This window comes from Callospermophilus lateralis, chromosome 7 (assembly GCF_048772815.1).
Source record: "Callospermophilus lateralis isolate mCalLat2 chromosome 7, mCalLat2.hap1, whole genome shotgun sequence".
Taxonomy (NCBI): Eukaryota; Metazoa; Chordata; class Mammalia; order Rodentia; family Sciuridae; genus Callospermophilus; species Callospermophilus lateralis.
Genome location: NC_135311.1, coordinates 5,501,529 through 5,519,353, shown reverse-complemented (window position 1 = coordinate 5,519,353; position 17,825 = coordinate 5,501,529). Strand labels below are relative to the sequence as shown.

Below are 17,825 nucleotides of genomic sequence, written 5' to 3'. Positions count from 1 at the left end.
TTACAATTTCATTTCTATTGCCCAGCATGACTTCTGCATGATTTGAAAAATATGTTCTGCCTCTGGAACCAGTTCAAACCGCTGCTTGGTCACTAGCTCGCTGACTCTGGCACATTGTTTAAACTCTCTGACCTGGTTTCCTGCGATACCTGGGTTCAAATTTCGGCTTTGCCACTTAACATGTAACTTTGGGGAAAAACCCAATGGATCTGTATCTCGTTTGCCTCAGTCACAGAACAGGAGCGACCGACACGAGAAACGGGCCCGATAATGCACGCAAAGCTCTGAGCACGGTGCCCGGCCCACAGAGCCTTCCCGGAACGTCGGGTGGGATCGTTCCCTCAACATACCGTCCTGTGACACTCGGTCCCTATCCTTAAGGTGCCCAAGCACGCTAAGAGTGTGGGCCTAACTGCGCCGGGGAAGTGGCCAGGCTGGCCGAGGAGTGGGCCTCGAGGTGATGGGCTGGACTCAGGTGGGGTGGGAGGCTGTTTCTTCACTGAGAACCTCACGAAACCAGGAGATCCCGAGAAAGGGTGCTTCGCTGGCTCTGCACACCGTAGGTCCTCAATAAACCTGGCCACCTGCCTTTTTTCCCCCTGCTGTCGTGGCTGTCACGACAGGACCGAGCAGAGGCCGACCAACACCAGCAAGCCCAAGGCCTTTGGCAGACGGAGACAGGCCACGCCCCAAAGAGACAGCAAGGCCCAAGCGCCTAAAGCTACTTCTATCGTGAAATTCCTAAATTCTGTCGCGATGAAACACTGCTCAACGTAGAGCCTAGCACCGATCGCCGGTCTCCATCTTTAGAAATGAAAGAATGAGAGCTGGCCAAAGGGGAATCCCGGTTTTGGGAGACTAGGGTACGGCGGCTGCCTGGGGACCAAAACGTCTCTAAGGTAAAGTTGCAGCCTGAAGCGATTTTTTGACCCCCGACACTTAATGGGCTGTCGAAGACCCGGATGTGTCTGGGACTGGCCGAGGTACCCATTAACGCGCCCCCGCTAGACCATCCCCCTCCTTCGTCTAAGATTGGGCCTTATGTACGCCAGTCATCACTTCTCCAGCCACTCGTTCTTCAAGGGTGGGGTAAAGTCTAGGCATCCCATTTTTTATTGGTACGGCGAAGAAGAAAGGGGCGGAGTGGCCGGCTTAGGTCGTCCAATGGGCGTCGTGGCGTGTGGGTAAGGCGGAGCAGAGGCGCTTGGCAGCTGCCCAATCAGCGTCCTTGTTTGTGTGGTGCCGCCGCCGCCGGTGCAGCCGCCGCCGCCGCCGCTGCCCCCGTCTGTACCGCAGTGTCTGCTCCGCCCGCCTGCCCCGGTCCGGCCCGCCCCCCTCCCCCACCCCCGTCCCTCGTCCCGTCAGCGGGATCCGGAGCCCACTGTGCGGTCGCTTTTTCCTTTTTCGACGCCTCCGCCGCCGCCTGAGGAGGCGAGCTAGCCGGGAGTTACACCGCCACCGCCAGGTGAGGAGCCTTGGCCTAGGCCAGCCTGGCCGCCCGCCCGCCCGGGGGCGGTGAGGAGCGAGGAAGGGAGGGAGGCTGGGAGGAGGCGGTGGTGGCGGAGGTGGGGGAAGGGAAAGGTGGAGGGGCGGGGGGAGGGGAAGCGCCCGCGAGCCGACGCCCGCCCGCGCGCCCCCGCCTTGCGTCCCCCTCCCCCCACCCCGGCACCGCGCGCCCCCGCCTCGCGCTCCCCCTTCACCTCATCCCCTCCCCCTCTCCGCGCGCGCTCCCCGGTCTTTCGCTTCGCCCTCGCGCGCCCCCAGCTCGTGTCCCTTCATTTCATCTCCTTTTACTCTTTCTCCCCTCCCTCGCGCCCCGTTTCCCCCGCCATCCCCGCTTTCACTCACTACCTCATGCCCGCCATGCTCCCCTCCTTTCCTCCCTAGCGCGCCCCCCCTTTTAACTCTCTCCACCCCCAGTGGTGCCCTCAGGGTGCGGGGGCCGCTCCTTGCTCTCGGTCTTGTGTGTGACGGCGAATGGGACAAATGGGGGATCCTTAAGGGTGAAGGAAGCAAAGGGTGATCCTCATTATTTAGGGAAAGGGATCGCGAGCGCAGAGCCTGACCCTTTATTTCGTCGTCCACCGTTTCCTCGCCGTCCCGTAGGAGGGAATTGTCTCAGCCTGTGTGGATACTTATCTTCTAGAGCGACTAAGCCACCCGTTTTCTCGGCTTGGCTGCTGGGACACGCCGGACCTCTTTCCCAGTGCAGTGCCCGAGGGTCGAGGAAGCTAGAACTTATCCTTCCCCAGCCCGACCGGGACTTGGAGTACTTTTTGCCGTCCTGCTCCTAATTGCGCAAAGGTGCTAGCTGCTTTTGCTTATGCGGGGGGTTTAGATGCCACTTGCGACCCAGGGCAACCTTCTTCCCTCATAAAGGTGTTGTAGCTTCTTTGGGTTCTTCCCCAGCATCAACTTTCCTCAAAACACAAGGTGTTAGCTCATAGGGATGGCGCTAAGGTGGAAATAGGGGCATTGATGGTGGGTGGCCTGTGGATGCTGAGTTAGAGATCAGTCTTCTTTTGCTGTCCTGTGGCGAATCAGGTAGCCTCTTGAGAACGTTTTCTCATCTGATAAATGATTATTTGGAGGGCTTTTGTGTGTGTGAGATAAGTGGGGATGCTTACTGTATTTCAGCAAAGAGAAAGCAGTGTTTTCAGTCCAGACTGCAAAAGAGAGATTTGCACTGGTAACTGATGGAGTAAAGCAGGCTTTATAGATCCTAGTTGGAGAAGAACTGATGCATTTGTAGTTTAAGAACTTTTCTAAATTATATTTTGAATAGATAGCTCATGCATGTGGTACAAAATCAAACCTTTCCTCCTCCTGTCCTGCACCACGCCAGTCCTCTCCTAGGGCGCAGGATTTCTGTATTTTCTAGCAACACTACGGTATCTGCATGTTGGAAATTAGCCTGTGTGGGAATTTAGTGCTAACTTTATTGTTCTTTCTTTACTGTACTGACCTAAACTCTCCCCTGAAGTCTGATAACCACTTGGATTCATATTTTTTAATGCTGGAGCATTCTTGATAAGAATATTGTACTAGAGTATCATTTTTGTTTCTTGGGAAGGAGGCTGCTTCTGGAGTTGTAAAAGTGGTGCTATGGAGGGTTTCAATATATTTTGAGGGAAGGCACACACCTGTTAGAAATGGTTTTCTTTCTTTCTCTTTTTTTTTTTTTTTTTTGGTGGTGGTGATGATTTCCCCCGTGCCCCCACATCTGATAACCAGTCTCTGGCTGTTGAGGATAGGTTAGGTGAGGATATGCTTTCCTTGGGCTTTTTTAAGTAGATCAGTTGTATAAATAATTAGTTAACGGTGAGTTAATTAGTTAACAGGGAGTATTGATCTGCCAGGGCTGTCAGTTTTTAGAGGAAATGTAGTTTGTAGGCTAGAGACAGTGATAGTCATCACGAATTGGGTATATAAGTATTAATCAGCAAGAATCAGAAGGCTCGACCTATAGGTTGAGTGACCCAGTTTGAGAAGAGGTTTATAGACTTTTGTCCTATTATCCTTAGTTGAGAACATACTTGATGAGGTGAGAGTGATTTCTGGTTGACAGCAGCATCCATCTTTATGACACTGTGGTTTGCCTCCCCTGACTCTGTGTGATGTCTGTTAACTTCCTGTTTAGAGGCTTTGGAAATATGGTCTGAATAGAGGTTGCTTTCAGATACTTGTCTAGAAACAATGTTAACCAGGTTGCCTGATGCACCCTTCAAATCTAAGTTCTGGCAGTAACTTTTGCAAATGCTGTGTTTAGCATAGGTTCATAGGGTGGTGGGAGAAGTGTGAGGAATTTGTTCTGAACCTCATAGCCTTGAGGTACTTTCAAAAGGGAATCTACCCCCCACCTTTTTTGGGGGTGGGGTGGGATGGGGGAGTGTTTCCAGCTGGGCCAGGCTAGACCAATCAGTTGGGTTTTGGTTAGAAAATATCAGAATGGAAGAGGTATCATTGTGTCCATGTGTCCATGAAAGTATCCTGATCATATATGCTGGGACCTCTGGATTTATCTTAGCTTTAAGCAGTGTGTCTTATATGTTGTATGTAAAGCAGGCCTCTTGTTTCAATTTACTGATTGATTTTTCCTTCCTTTTCTCCCTCACCTACCAAGCTGAAAGTGTATGTGTAGGGAAACAGCAGCTGTGCTGTCCTGGTTTCTAGACTCTGGAGCTTATTCCATGTTAGCCACCCCATTGGGAGTCATGCTGACTAGCAGCCCCTTTGCACTTAGTCAGAAGGCCCATGTTGCTTGGCTCATTGAGAAAAGCCAAACCAGCTTCGGTTGATTAAAACAACTGCTAGAGAAATTGTAAGATTTGAGCCATAACTGCGACCCAGGGACTCTCTTTTCCAGACCTTTGTAGTACTTAAAGCTTTGCATCATTACATCTCAAGGCCCAATAGCCAGACATTTTCTGGGAAGGTTTGGAGGGAAATAAGGGGGGGGGAGACACACACCCAGTTGGCCATAAATCTAACCCTGGGGAAAAGCTGTCCACCTCTTGCTGGAGAAAAATCCAACCTATCAGACAATGCCACACAAAGTTGCAGTTCCCCTGCTGTTGGCTAAGCATGGGAAAAGATACATGAGGAAGTTCTGTTTCTGTTGAAAAGGACTGGCTTTTGGGGGGAGGAAGCTTCTGTTAGCCCTGTTGTTTACTTTATCCCAGTAGTCTGTGACACTTTTTCTATAGGTGCTGCTTGGGGAATCCATAAGCAGAATCCATAAGGCAGGGAATTACATTTCTGTGTAGTGGTGATAAAAGTTTCTGAAGCATAGGTCTGATTTGAAATGGTTCCCTTCTCATTTTCTACCTTTTACCTTCTTCCTTGTGGATGTATAAAATATTCCTATACAGCTTGAGTTCGTCAAGCAGGAGAGCATGATCCATGGTCATTAGGGCTTAACCTGTCTGAAGTATTTCTTAGATGGTGGTTCAATAATGTTTGGTGTCTCCCTCAAACCCCTGTAACCTATGCCACTGTCTTAAGTTGCTATCAACTGGAAAGCAGCTATGAAGAGTTTGATGTAGCACCAAAAGCAACAGATGAAAAGTGACACATATTTTGTTACTTTTGAGGTATGAAATATTCAAATGCCAGATCTTCCAAAAATCATAGTAATCACAGAAGCATCCTTTTAACAACATCTGGACTTAATTGTTTATATTAACAAATGAACTGCGAAAGAAATTAAGGAAAATGATAATAATTTTTTATTCCTGAGACATTTCTTGTTGCTTTTCATACCTGGCTAGCATATTTATTTATTTATTTTTAATAAATGGTATTGGGGCTTAAACCCAGGATGTAGTTCAAATGAACTACAATCCCTAGCCTTTTTGTTTTGTTTTGTTTTAAGGCAGGGTCCTTGTTCAACTGCCAGTGCTAGTCTCTAACTTGTGATCCTCCTGTCTCAGCCTCCCAAGTAGCTGAGGTTACAAATGCTACAGTCTTCGTTTAAAAGATAATTCCATGGGGTTGGAGTTGTAGCTCAGCTGTACAGTGTTTGCCTAGCACGGGTGAGGCGCTGGGTTTGATCCTCAGCACCACATACAAATAAAATAAAGGTTTTGTGTCCATCTACAACTAAAAATATTTAAAAAAAAAATCCAGGTTATCTGAATCTGGAAGGCCTACTTTAAGTCTCCTGTTCAAAACTTTTTTGTAGGTGGTGGGGTGAGTAATTAGGAATTGAGCTCAAGGGTGCTTTACCACTGAGCAACATCCCCAGCCCTTTTTACTTTTTAAGACAGGATCTCACAAAGTTGCTGAGGGTCTAAGTTGCCCAGGCTGGTCTCGAACTTTTGCCTCAGTCTACGGAGTCGCTGGGCCACTGTGCCCAGCAAAAGTCACCTTTTCAGTGAGGCCTTAAAATTGTACCTAAGTCTAGATTTCACCTGTGATAGTCCTTCCCTGCTTTTATTTTTGTCCCATAACATTTAATAATATATTTATTTGTTGCATTTGTTGCTTATTTGTCCCTTTTCTATGATATAAAACCTTTAAAAGCTTGGATCCATATCCATGGCATTTATTTTGGTATTTTATTTAGTGCTAGCATATAGTTAATACTTAATAAATATTAGTGGATCAAATAGGAATAATAACCTGTTCTCCTAACCTCATGTTTGTTTATAACAAAATATGAAATGTGATAAGCATAACATGGGATCTTAAAATCCTTTTGTCTCAGCCTTTTAAGTAGCTGGAATTACAGGTGTGCACCATCCTGCCTGGCCTGTCACTTTTCAAACTATAGTTTCTTTATTTTTCACTGCTGGTCTCTTAGTTCAGACCCACAGCAACTCTTTTTTGGAATTTTGCCTGCCATAATTTCTTGCAGTTTTTCATATTTTTTCCTTTTGAACTCTCATTATGTTGTCTTCAAAATAGTCTTAAAGATATCTGATTATTCTTCTTCGCCTTCTTACAAGTATTCAAGTTTCCAGTCATTAAAAGATAAAACTTAAACTTTGCATAGTATTCAAAGACCTTTATGGTCTTGGCCTTTGCCTTCCTTTCCAGACTCACTTCTCCACCTTTTAGTTAATACATGAGCAAATATAGTTCTTTTAGTTCCCAGATCAGCTTCCAAATCTCATCTCTCAAATGCTACTTCCTCTGGAAAGCTTTCCCTTACTTGCCCCAAAAGATTAGATGCATTTTCTTCTTTGATCTCACTATACTTTCTAAATATTGCTTGTTTATCTCCAGTGATCTATAAGCCTCTTGAAAGCAAAAGGTAGCTTTTTTTTTTTAACTGTTCTATCTCCAGTGCCTGGCATAGTGCATTTCACCTAAAAGATATTAAAAAATATTTGTTGAATAAAGGGGGTTTGAGAAAATGCCACACATATTTAGAAGATACCCCTTCTGTTATTCTGGGAGAAGAAGAAAAGGGTTGGAGTTTCAGTTTTGTCATTTACTATGAGTATGACCCTGATTGAGTCACTTCAGGTCATTGAGCCTTAATTTCCTCAACTAAGAAATGAGAGTCAGTGACTGCTTTGTTTATTTCACTACGTTTCTGTGTTAATCAAATAAAATTATGCATGGAGAGGTGCTTTTTAAATTGTAAAGTACTATATAATTATTAATTGTATATCAACATATGTGTCGTATAGTTATGTGAAACAGGCTGAACTTCCCTCACAACTTGACTCAGTTTTTTTCCTCAAACATATTGTTAAGCGCCATTTCTTTTTATCTTTAAAACCATAAATATTCTATAACATTTTTCTGTTCATATCTATTTTCATCAGGAGGCATGCTGTGCACCTGAATATTATCCTAAAGCTTGAAGTTAAGGCTTTCCTCATATTTCAGTGGATAAAAATGGTTTCAAAAATTCTAGGAAGTTGTTTTTCAAGGATTCCCTCAGGGCAGGGATTGTATGTAGCTCATTGATAGAGCAAGCATGAGGTACTGGGTTCAATCCTCAGCACCACATTAAAAATAAATAAATAGAAAGATATTGTGTCCATCTACAACTAAAAAAATGTTAAAAAAATAAAGATTCCCTCAATCTTGAATTCTGTGATTTTTTTTCCCCTTAGATTAAAAAAAAATTGCTTTTCATAACTTAAAGATAATTTTAACAATGTAAACTAATTTGTTGAGTACTTTTCTTGTGTAATGGTTTGTGCTGCTTTAATTTTTCAAGTAACTGTGAGGGAGGTACTCATTTTACAAATGAAAAAATTCAATTACTGGGGAGATTGTCATTTTGTTAGAATCTCACAGATTAAAAAAAAAAAAATAGTGAATCCAACATAATTTGAACAACTCAGCAAAAACTCTGCCTGACTCCAGAAGTTAAAAATCTTAAAATTCTGGGGCTGGGGATGTGATTCAAGCGGTAGCGCACTTGCCTGGCATGTGGGCGGCCCAGGTTCAATCCTCAGCACCACATACAAAGATGTTGTGTCCGCCGAAAACTAAAAAATAAATGTTAAGAAATTCTCTCTCTCTCTCTCTTTAAAAAAAAAAAATCATAAAATTCTAGTGTTTCTTCAAGAGGTTTGGTTTTCCTTTTTTAATCTTTTTCAAAAATGTTTTTCTCAATAGGTCTTATGTGAAAGAAGTGTACATTAGTGGTGATTACATGGTCAGATGGGTTTTTGAAAAAGAAAAATCTCTTACCCCAGATTTTAAGACATGACTTCCAAAGCCCTGCATATCTAAATATACATATTATACACTGGGAGTGGAAAAGAATGATTAAAAGATACAGTGCTGCCAGGCGAGGTGGTACACACCTGTCATCCCAGTTGAGGGAGGCTGGCAGGAGGATGGCAAGTTCAAAGCCAGCCTCAGCAAAAGTGAGGTGCTAAGCAACTCAGTGAGACCCCTGTCTCTGAATAAAATACAAGCTAGGGCTTGGGATGTGGCTGAGTGGTAGGGTGCCCCTGAGTTCAATCCCCAGTACTCACCTTCCCCTTCAAAGAAAAGATACAGTGCTTCTCAAAATTATTTGACTTTGAAAAGAGAATTCTGGGGCTGAGGATGTGGCTCAAGCGGTAGCATGCTCGCCTGGCATGCGTGCGGGCCGGATTCGATCCTCAGCACCACATACAAACAAAGATATTGTGTTTGCCGAAAAACTAAAAAAAAAAAAATATATATATATATATATATATATATAAATTCTCTCTTAAAAAAAAAAGAGAAAAAGAAAAGAGAATCCTGGCGCACTAGTCATCTCACTGAATGCTCTGAGATTACTACACTTTACTGCCCTTCCTGATAGTTGTTCTATGTGTTGTGTTGAGGTGTTTTTTTTTTTGTTTTTTTTTTTCCAAGTTTGTCATTCTGGAATAAAGGAACTAACTGCATTTATGTTCTTTAATTTTTATTTTATTTTATTTTTTAGTTGTAGATGGACAACATACCTTTATTTCATTTGTTTTTATGTGATGCGGAGGATAGAACCCAGTGTCTTACACATGCTAGGGAAGCACTTTGTCATTGAGCTACAATCCCAGTCCCCTACCCCCTTTTAAAGAAAGATTCTTTTTAGAAACTTTAGTGGTATGTGGACTGTCATTTTTTTTCCCCAAGAATCTTTTTTTTTTTTAAATATTTATTTTTTAGTTCTAGGTGGACACAGTATCTTTATTTTGTTTTTATGTGGTGCTGAGAATCGAACCCAGTGCCTCACGCCTGCTAGGGGAGTGCGCTACCACTTGTGCCACATCCCCAGCGCCCCCAGAATCCTTTTTTTTAAGAGAGAGAGAGAGAGAATTTTTTTTTCAATATTTATTTTTCAGGTTTTGGTGGGCCACAACATCTTTATTTTATTTTTATGTGGTGCTGAGGATCAAACTCAGCGCCCTGCACATGCTAGGTGAGCGCGTTACCGCTTGAGCTACATCCCCAGCCCCCCCACAAGAGTTTTTTAAGACAAATGGTGCAGTTCAACCAACTTGGCTTTCTTTTTTTTTTTTTTTTCAATATTTATTTTTTAGTTTTCGGCGGACACAACATCTTTGTTTGTATGTGGTGCTGAGGATCGAACCCGGGCCGCACGCATGCCAGGTGAGCGCGCTACCCCTTGTGCCACATCCCCAGCCCCCCAACTTGGCTTTCACTTTCAGTATATTCCTAGGAGAAGACCTGTAAGGGAGCTGTTGCCCCCACTTTTTATCTAATGTACTAGAAACAAGACTATAAGCTTTCAACATTGTGACTGAACAGAAATCCTTAAGTTAGGTGCAAGAAATTCTTCTTTTCTGGAAAGATAGTTGTATCACACAGAGAAAGCCATAAAGCCTATCATTATTTTTTTCTGTGAGGCATACAGACACACCTGTGGATCAGTGAAGAAAAGGAACTCTAATTGCCCTGTATCATTTAAAGGCATAAACACCTGAATGGTGTTTACTTCTGGATTTCAAGTTTTTATTTAGTAGGGTGAAACACTTATCTAACCAGTGGAAAATATTAAGAAGAGTTCCTTAATAGATTAACAAAATTTTGGAGGTAGAGGGACATCTTCAATCACTCTTTAGCATATATATGGTTAGATCGATGTATGGCTATCAGAGAAATTGAAACATTTGCTTCTACTGAAGTGTGTGTTCCTATTACCACGGACAGGTTGTCTAGAAGACCCTTGGAATATGGAGCTATTATTTTCTATGGGAGTTTGATGTGAATAGCATGACACTCTTTGATTTATAATTAAGTGTCTATAAATAGTGTCACACTGATGCCATTTTCTCTTACTTTGTAATTCAGGTAGTAAAGAGTGCTCAGTTTCTCATCTGAGCTTATTGAGAATTAGAAAATTTTGCCTTTTTAGAATTGGTTGTTTGCAGTCCTGGGGGTGCAATGGAGGGCCTTGTACATTATTAGGCAAGAGCTTACCACTGAGTTATATCTCTAGCCCTTTTATTTATTTATTTATTTGTTTATTTATTTATTTAAAATTTTTTTTTTTTGTAGTTGTAGATGGACATTCTGCCTTCATTTTTATTTGTATGTGTTGCTAAGGATCAAACCTAGTACCTTGCACATGCTAGGCAAGCGCTCTGCCACTGAGCTACAACCTCAGCCCTATGTTTATTTATTTAAAAAAAAGTTTTTTTAGTTGTAGTTTGACACAATACCTTTATTTTGTTTATTTATTTTTATGTGGTGCTGAGGATTGAACCTGGGGCCTCGCATGTGCTATCGCTGAGCCACAACCCCAGCCCAAAATTTGAGATTTTTTTTTTTTTTAGAAAGAGAATTTTTTAATATTTATTTTTTAGTTTTTGGCGGACACAACATCTTTGTTTGTATGTGGTGCTGAGGATTGAACCTGGGATGCATGCCAGGCGAGCTGCGCTACCACTTGAGCCACATCCCCAGACCCAAAATTTGAGATCTTGATCTAATGAGTTATGCTTATACCATATATATATATATATATATATATATATATACACATATATATACATATACATATATAGAAGTATCAAAAAGTGAAATTTAACTGAGCATGGTGGTGCATGCTTATAATTCCAGCTTCGGAGGCTGAGGCAGGAGGATCATGAGTTCAAAGCCAGCCTCAGCAATTTAGTAAGGCTCTGAGCAACTCAGTGAGACCCTGTCTCTGAATAAAATAACTAAATAAAAAAAGGGCTGGGATGTGGCTCAGAGGTTAAGTGCCCCTGGTTCACCCAGGTACTAAAAAGAAAAAAAGAAGAAAAAAAAAAGAAATTGCAAAGTATCTAGTTGTATGACTTTCTTTCTTTAATTTTTTTTTTTAGTTGTAGACGAACACAATACCTCTATTTTATTTGTTTATTTTTAATGTGGTACGGGGAATCGAACCCAGGGCCTCACACATTTTAGGCAAATGCTCTACCACTGAGCCACAGCTCTGTCCCTAGTTGTGTGACTTTTATATTGTGTTCTAGATTTGGGTTGAGGATGTGAAGACTTTGAATAAGAGTTATTGAAGGGTGTAGAAAGAACAGTGAAATTTTTACCTATTGTTTTATAGCTTTCTGAATTAGATGAAAAAGGCTTTGGAAACTGACATTTTAATTTTGTTAATTTTTGTTGATGTGCTGCTTTAGTATATTTCCCATGAGCTGCTTATGTACCACATTAGCCCTTTCTTTTGCTGGTTATTCTAAAAAGCTTTGTTAGTGTGTGTATTTTGTGTTTGTGTATTCTTGCTCTTTTAAACAACCCAACATTCTCAGTATTGTGCATTAATTGAATTCTCTGAATATGAGGAAATAGTTTAGTACTGGTACTGCTCCTACTATTTTTCACCTATTTTCTTGAAGATTTTCCTTTTGTTGGGTATGGATTACAGGCCTGTAATCCTAGTGGTTCAGGAGGCTGAGGCAGGAGGATTTCAAGTTCAAAACCAGCCTTAGCAAGTTAGGCAAGACCTTGTCTCAAAAATAAAAAAGGCTCAAGATGTGGGTTAAACTAGAATAACTCTTGGTTTTTTTCATGGTGTTCCCTAGTATACTTTATCCTTGTTCTGGGTTATATGCTCCCATTTATCTTTTTTTTTTCTTCCTCTTTTTTTTTGGGGGGGGGGTACGGGGATTGAACTGAGGGTGCTTTACCCCTGAGATAGGGTCTCGTTAAGTTGCTAAGACTGCTGTCAAACTTGTGATTCTTATGCCTCAGCCTCTTAAGTTGCTGGGATTATGAGCATGCACTTCCACACCAGGTATGCTTCCATTTATTTAAGAGATTCCATTTCTTAGACTCCCATGAATCAATATATTTTGTTGGTCTAACTTCTCACTTCATTGTACCACATACTTGACAAGTGTTCATCTGCTCTGTCTGTGTGAACATCACTAATAGTTTATGAATTTACCATGAAGCCCTTGTCCATTTTTAGACATAATAGTATTTTAGAAAATTTGCATATATACCTGCAACAATTCTTGTAACTATGAAAGTAATACTAGTTAGTTTCATCAAATTTGAAAAAATACAGAAAAACAACAAATCTGCAATAGTACTACGGTAAAGCAAAGTACAGACTGAATGAGAAAGCCAGTCATTCTTTTAAAGGTAATGGTAAACTGGAATATAGGTTTGTGTGTGTGTGTGTGGGTAAATGTACATAAGATAAGATCTATCATTTTAGGTTTTTAAAGAATGGAATTCAGTTCACAATATTTACATTGTTGTGCATCCATCACCACTGTCTTTAGAACTTTCTCATTTTTCCAAGTTGAAACTATACCCATTAAACAATCACTCCCTATTTCTCCTCTGTCCACCCCCTGGCAACCACCATTCTACTTTGTTTTTTTTTTTTTTTTTTTGAATTTGACTACTCTATGTATCTTGTATAAATGGAATCATACAATATTTATCCTTTTATGTTTGGCTTATTGTGACTTAGTATATATGACTTAGTATATATTTATCCTTGTGTAGCATGTGTCAGAATTTCATTCCTTTTAAGGCTCTCATTTACTGATATGTAAGTATAACATTTGTATGTTCGTTCATACATTGATGGACATTGGGTTGTTTTTCACCTTTGTTTATTATAAATAATGCTGCTTTGAATATGAGTGTATAGATACCTGCTTGACCATGGTTTTTCCTTTCTTTTAATTGGCACTGAGGATTGAACCCAGGCCTCACACAAACACTCTATCAACAATCTATACCCCCAGCCCTCAATCTTTTCCTTCCCACAATTTTTCCCCCCCTCAGTAGGACAGAGGTTTATTTAGAATAGAAACCCATTCAAGGGAGACATGAGCTATATCAGGAGTGAGAATTTTTTGCGGGGTAAAGCAAAGAATACTCATTCAAGGTAGAGTAATGGGTACCCTAGCTCTTCTTAAGTTTTATTTAGAGAGATTGTCTTGTTAAGTTGTCCAGGCTGGCCTCGAACATGGAATCCTCCAGCCTCAGCCTCCCTGTAGTTGGGATTATGGGCGCATGCTACCACACCGATTATTTATATATAATTAAAAATTTCATTTTTACGGGGGCTCTGGATGTGGCTCAGTGGTAGAGTGCTTACCTAGCATATGTGAGATGTGTGAAGCACTGATTTTGATTCTCAACACTACCTGAAAATAAATAAATAAAATAAAGGTATGTGTGTATCTACAACTTAAAAAAAAAAATTCCAGTTCATTAATGGGGATTGAACCCAAGGGCATTCTACCACTGAACTATATCCTTAGCCCCCTTTAAATTTTTTTTATTTTGGGGCTGGGGTTGTGGCTCATCGGTAGAGCACTCGCCTTGCACACGTGAAGCCCTGGGTTCAATCCTCAGCATAAAAATAAATAAATAAAATAAAGGTATTGTGTCCAGCTACAACTGAAAAAAAAAATTAGTTAGGCTAGACACAGTGGAACATACCTGTAATCTCAGCAGTTTGGGAGGCTGAGGTAGGAGGATCATGAGTTCAAGATCAGCCTCAGGAGTCGCTGTCTCAGAAGTATAAAGGTTCCTGGTGCAGTGGTGCACGTGTAATCTCAGTGGCTCAGGAGGCTGAGGTAGGAAGATTGGGAGTTCAAAGCCTCAGCAATTTATCGAAGCCCTAAACAACTCAGTAAGACCCTGTCTCTAAATAAAATATGAAAAAGGGATGGGGATGTGGTTCAGTGGTTAAATGTTCCGAAGTTCAAGCCCAGATACATACATACATACATACATACATACATACATACATAAAATACATGTTAAAAGGGGCTAGGGATTTAGTTTAGAGGTGAAGTGCTTGGAGATTCAATCTCTAGTACTTAAAAGGAAAGAAAGAAAAGAATTTCTTATTTATTTTATTTTTTTTTTGTAACAGTCTTTCTAAATTGCCCAGGCCTGCCTTCAGCTTGAAATCCTCTTACCCTCTCAATTATGCCAGGCTCATTCTGTTGTTCAGTTTTGCATTCTTCCCAATCTAGAAGGCTCTTTTCCCCCCTTATCTTTGTGAGGTTGACTTGTCCTTTTTTTGTTTGTTTTGTTTTTAATATATTTTAGTTGTAGATGGACATAATATTTATTTATTTTTATGTGGTGCTGAGGATGGAACCCAGTGCCCCACATGTGTGAGACAGGTGCTCTACCAGTGAGCTACATCCCCAGCCCCCACCTTTTTTTTTTTTTTTTTAACATTTTATTTTGAGACAGTGTCTTGCCAAATTGTCAGGATCTCGCTCAATTGTTGAGACTGGCTTTGAACCCACAGTTTTCTACCACAGCCTCCTGAGCTGCTGGGATTATAGGCATGCACCACCACACCCTGCTCCCCAGCCTTTTTTATTTTTTGAGACTAGGTCTCAATAAGTTGCCAAGGTTGTCCTCAAACTTGCCATCCTCCTCCTGAGGGAGGCTGAGGCCTCCCAAGTCAAAGGATTTATGGGTGTATACAACTGTGCCTGGCTCTACTTTGGATTCTTTTTGGTATATATCTAAAATTAGAATTGCTAGATCTTGATAATTCTGTTTTTGAGGAACTATTGTGTTTTCTTTCTTTCCTTTTTTGATATCAAGGATTAAACCTAGGGCACTTAACCACTGAGCCACACACCAGCCCTTTTTATTTTTTTGTTTTTATTTTGAGGCAGGTTCTTGCTAAGTTGCTTTGGGCCTTGCTAAATTGCTCAGGCTACCTTTGAACTTGCAATCTTCCTGCCTCAGCCTCCCCAGCTGCTTGGATTACAGGTGTGCCCCACTCACCATGCCTGGCATAATTGTTTTCTACAGCGACTATATATTTACATTTCTACCAGCAATGTACAAGAATTCTGATTTCTTCATATACTTACCCAACATTTGTTATTTTTGGTTTTTTTTTATAATAGCTATCCTAATAGGCATAAAGAAGTATTTTATTTTGAGAGTGTGTGTGTGTGTATGTGTATGTGTGAACTCATGTACACATTTAAGAATATGAGGCAGAAGGATCTCAAGTTCAAGGACAGCCTCGATAATTTAGCATGACTGTCTCAAAATAAACAATAAATAGAAATAGAATTGAAGGTATAGCATCCCTGGCTTTGATCCCCAGTATTACAGAAACAAAAGAAAAAACAAAACTCGTCTTTGTTACCCAGCTGGTCGTGATTCCTGGTCTCAAGCAGTCCTTTTGCCTGAACCTCTTGAATAGTAGATAATACAGACACATGCCACCATACCTGGCTTCATTGTGATTTTGTTTTTTGTTTCCTTAATGATTAGTGATGATGAGGTTCTTTTCAAGGGTTTATCATTCATTTGTATATTTTCTGTGAAGAAATGTCAATTCAAATTCTTTGCTCTTTTTTTGGGGGGCGGGGGATGCGATAAGGAACCAGGAATCAAACTCAGGGCACTCGACCACTGGGCCACATCTCCAGCCCTATATTGTATTTTATTTAGAGACATCTTCTCACTGAGTTGCTTAGTGCCTCACTTTAGAGTGCTGAGGCTGGCTTTGAATTCACAATCCTCCTGACTCAGCCTCCCAAGCTGCTGGGATCACAGGTGGCATGGCCGCAGTAGTATCCTTTTGTATATAAAAGTATTTAGTTATAAAGCCCAGTTTATCTATTTTATTTATTTTCCTGTGCTTTTGGTGTCTAAAGAAATCAATACTAGGTCAGGCAAGATGGCACATGCCTGTAATCCCAGCAGCTAAGGAGGCTGAGGCAGAGGATTATGAGTTCAAAGCCAGCCTCAGCAATTTAGCAAGGCCCTACTTAAGCAACTAAGAGAGACCCTATTTCAAAATTAAAAAAATAAAAAGGGCTGGGGATGTGGTTCAGTGGTTAAGCATCCCTGGGTTCAAACCTCAGTACTGGAAAAAAAAAAAAAAAAAAAAGGAAATCATTGCCAGGACTGGGGATGTGCCTCAGTGGTAGCATATTTGCCTGGCATGCACAGGATCCGAGTTTGATCCCTAGTACCCCACACACACACACACACACACACACACACACACACACAGCCAAAAAAAAAAAAAAAAAAAAAAAAAAAAGGGCCGGGGAGAAGAAAAAAATAAATCGTTGTTCAAATCCAGCATCATGAAGTTTTTCCTGTTTTCTTCTAGGAATTTTATAAAAGTTTGAGCTTTTTGTTCTATTTTATGTCAATTTTTCTATATGGTATAAGGGTCCAACTTCATTTTTTTCAGTTTTACCAGCACCATTAGTTGAAGATTGTCCTTTCTTCATTGAATGGTCTTAGTACCCTTGTCAAAAAATTACTTGTTGGGTGGAATGTAGCTCAGAGGTAGAGTGCTTGCCTAGCCTACACAGGGCCCTGGGTTTGATCTCAGTATTTTATTTTATTTTTTTGTGTCTGTAATGTATACGTATCTACATGTATATACATGTGTGCGCGCATGTGTGGATGTCTGCAAGGGTTTATTTTTGGGTTTTCTGTTTCACTGGTCAGTATGTCTGTGTTTATGAAGTACATTAGTTTGTTGTTGGTTTTTTTTTGGTGTGTGTGTGTGGTGCTCGGGATTGAACCCAGGCACTTGTACATGTGAGTACCTGGGTATAGCTCTACCAACTGAGCTATATCTCCAGCCCTACATTACAGTTTTGATTGCTATTTTGAAAATCAGAAGATATGAGTACTCTGATTTTCTCTTTATTCAAGATTATTTTGGCTATTTGGGGTTGAATTTTAGGATAGGTACTCTGTTCATGTTTTTTATATTGGGATGAAAATTGAAATGGGATCCTTTTATTACAGTTTGGCAATTAATTAAATAGAGTTTTTTTTATGTAGTTCCATGGATCACTGTATTTTTCATTATGTATTAGAGGGTTTTGTTTTGTTTTGTTTTTTGAGGTAGGGTTTTGCTGCTATGTTGCCCCAGGATGGTATTGAACTCTTTTTTTTTTTTTTAAGATAGCACATAGATGGATCTTTTACTTTTTTAAAAAATTTTTTATTTTGATTGAAATGTTCTTTTTTTATTATTATCTGCACATGACATTACAATGATCTTGGCAATTCATACATTTGTATCATTGGGGTATAATTTCTCATTTTTCTAATTGTACAGATTGCAGAATCACACTGGTCATAGAGTCACCTATATACATACATCAATCATAATGTCCATTGGTCTTGAACTCTTTGACCTGAAGAATCCTGGTATTGCAGCCTCCAAAATAGCTGGGACTACAGAGGTGTTTCTTTGCCCACCTAGAATAACATTATTGCTAATATCTTTTAAAAATATTTTTAGTTGTAGATGGACTCAATACCTTTATTTCATTTATTTTTTTAAATTTATTTTTTAGTTGTGGATACAATATTTTTATTTTTATGTGGTTCTGAGGATCAAACCCAGTGCCTCATGCAAGCTAGGCCAGTGCTCT

General features: G+C 40.8%; 1 protein-coding gene across 2 annotated transcripts in view; it reads left to right on the top strand.

Annotated features, from left to right (window-relative positions):
• Window positions 1–1,243: 1,243 nt before the first annotated feature.
• Gatad2b (GATA zinc finger domain containing 2B) overlaps window positions 1,244–17,825 on the top strand; it is a 96,805-nt gene continuing 80,223 nt past the window's right edge. For both annotated transcript variants that reach the window (XM_076861975.1, XM_076861973.1), the window contains exon 1: window positions 1,244–1,465. The gene's annotated coding sequence lies outside the window, so the exon portion shown is untranslated. The remainder of the gene's footprint in view (window positions 1,466–17,825) is intronic.